Below are 3,102 nucleotides of genomic sequence, written 5' to 3'. Positions count from 1 at the left end.
TTCAAGGATTTCCAGCACCCTTACGAACTACTTTAGAAACTCAGAAGCTGATCAAATATCGGGTTAAATATCGGTGGGGTGGCCGATGTCCGATATTCAGTTTTAAGGCCGATACCGATAGGGGGCCGATTATATCGTGCATCCTTAGTTTTAAATATAGCAAAGTAAAACTACTTAGGTTGAAATTTACTCAAGTAAAAGTAAAAATAACATATTTCAAAAATGACTCAGAAAATTACAAATTACTCATAAAAAGTACTCAATAACAGTAACGTGAGTAAATGTAATTCGTTTCTTTCCACCCCTGGTAAAGAAACTTGCTGAATATAGGAGTCCTGTAGCAATATGTGACACAAAAGTGGCCACAGATTATTTTAGAGGCGTTTTTCTGCAACAGGCGCTTTTAAACATCACAAAAATTAGTGCTATCACTTTGTACATAAGTAGTCATCAACCAGAAAGTTAAAGTTTGGGCTCCCAATTTGTGATCCAACTGGACAATGAGAATCGTACTTCTGATTTAGCTTCAGGACTGAATCAGAATAACGAAACCAGAGCTGTAAAGGTGTTTAAGCAAGAGAACCAACAAACCTGACCCAGTTACACCAGTTCTGTCTGCAGGACTTGACCAAAGCTGTCTTTATAACAAAAACAAACCATTTCCGACCTAAAAGAAGAAAAGTTTAGTCGGATTTTGAGTTCAGTGGGATGCAGTACAAGAAATAATTTGGTTTTAACTGGATGTTTTAACTAAATTAGAACCATGACATTAATGTATAATTTTAAAGGGAGTTGCTGTTTTGACATGAAGAGATTGCTGTTTTGCATCAACAGTGACTTCCTTCCTAAACTTTGCGATTTCAGTAATGTCACTGAGATCTTTCACCTGATTCAGAATTTAAATGTTTGATTTAAGTAATTTCAGTGTCTTCTTTCAAATGTTTCAAGTCTTTTAGGATAGTTTATCTATAACAGCACATTTCAGTAGCAACATAATTCATAGAAAAGAAAGGAAAGAAATTGAACTTATTGATCTCACAGTATTTATAGATCACAACTATAGGGCAGCAGGAAGGTTCTGGGTTCCATTCCCGGCCCGGGATCTTTCTGCATGGAGTCTGCATGTTCTCCCTGTGCATGCATGGGTTCTCTCAGGGTACTCCGGCTTCCTCCCACAGTCCAAAAACGTGACTATTAGGTTAAATTGCTTCTCCAAAGGTTTGATTGCGTGCGTGATGGGTTGTTTGTTCTGTTTGTCTCTGTGTTGCCCTGTGATGGACTGGACACCTGTTCAGGGTTGACTCCGCCTCTCGCCCGTAGACACCAGCCCCCCTCATGACACCGCTTGGGATAAGCATGATGGAAAATAGATGGATGGATGATCTCACAATAGAGGAATTAACTCTCTGCATTTAACCCATCGACTTGGGGAGCAGTGGGCTGCCATTGTGCAGCACCCAGGGATCAGTGTGAGGTTAAAGGTCTTGCTCAGGGACCCAGAGTGCAGGCTGTGGGGATTGAACCGGATACATGCAACCTTCTCAGAGCAAAACCACTATGCCAACACTCCCACTAATAGTGCTGCACATTAAAAAAGATAACAGGAAAACACGATGAAGTCCATTGCAGAGGCAGAGACATAATTAAAGAATATTACTAATTCAATTAAAATTATAAACTATCAAGACTAAAATTACTGATGATAAAATGAAAGTTGGGCTACAAAGTTAAATTAGTAATGTTTAGACGACTCAGTCAAGGGTATCTCTAAACAAAGATGTTTTTAATCTGTATTAAAGCAACTAAGTGATTCAGCATTTTGGGAGTTTCTTCCAGATTATTTGAACAATAGGAACTCAAAGCTGCTTCTCCTTGTTCGGTTCTGGTTCTGCAAAGCAGATCAGAACCAGAAGACCTGAGAGGTCCGAGAGGTTAGTCCACTGACAGCAGGTCTGTGTTGTATTTCTTTATAACTGGGCTGAAGTTCTTCACTTTCTTGGTTCTAGTGAGGACGCAGGCAGCAGCAATCCGAATCACCTGCAGTTTTCTGATCCCCTTTTTATGCAGACCAGTGAAGACACAACTGCAAGGATCAGTTCTGCTAAAGATTAATATATGATTTTTTTATGGTCCTGCTAAGATATTAGTCCTTTAATCCTGGAGATTATCTTTAGGTGATAGAAGGCTGATTTTGTTATTTCTTTATGAGCCTCTGAAGGTCCAGGTCTGAGTGTCGAAGTTTGCCCCTGAAGGCTCAGATCTGGTTGGAAGTTGAGGTCCTCTTACAGTTGGGTTCACCTCCTCTAATAGAGCCTTAACCTGTTTTCTTAACTTCTAGTGCCAGTGTCACTTTGAAATGAAAGCCTGTATTTATCCGCTTAACAAATCCTCATTCTGACACAAAGTCCCATTAAGCTGCAAAGACCTCATCTCACATCTATAGATGGATCCATCCCTCCTCACCTCCACAATGGAGGTGACCAGAGACAAAGTGGGCCAAGGACTCTGAGAGAAAATAGGCTGTGAATCACAGAGGGGCCGGGTCGTCCTGGGAAGGAATGTGGGTTATCAGAGATCCTCTGCACAGCACATGTAGACATTAAGTAGAGAGCTAGCACATGATTTGGCTGATTATAAGCTTTTTTTTGAAACGCAGGAAATCCACAACGAAGATTTAATTTTTTTGCTTTATTATGTTGAATTGATCCTTTTAAGATTTTGCAGGACTAAACTGAATATTCTGGCATCGGACATTAATTCAATCCAGCTCAGGCCAATTTATATAACCCCCAATTTACAACAAAAGCTGTCTCAGGAAACATTACTAAGACAGTAAACAAGTCAAATTTTATATTTTTTTAGCAGAAACAATGTAACTTCTGCATTCATACTCTATAACATATTGGGCTACATTGTTTTAGTTATATTAGGGAGTATCTATATAAAAATGCAACAATTTGATGGAGAGTTTTAACATAAATAGATCATATAAGGCAAAGGTCTTCAACAGGGGGTCCGCGACCCCTAGGGGGTCCACGGAGGTACTGCATGGGGGTCGACAAAATTTTGTTTTTGTTTTTTTACTTTTGTTTTATATATATA

This window comes from Cyprinodon variegatus, unplaced genomic scaffold, assembly GCF_000732505.1.
Source record: "Cyprinodon variegatus isolate N-32 unplaced genomic scaffold, C_variegatus-1.0 Scaffold332, whole genome shotgun sequence".
NCBI classification, from domain to species: Eukaryota; Metazoa; Chordata; class Actinopteri; order Cyprinodontiformes; family Cyprinodontidae; genus Cyprinodon; species Cyprinodon variegatus.
This window is presented reverse-complemented; position numbering follows the sequence as displayed.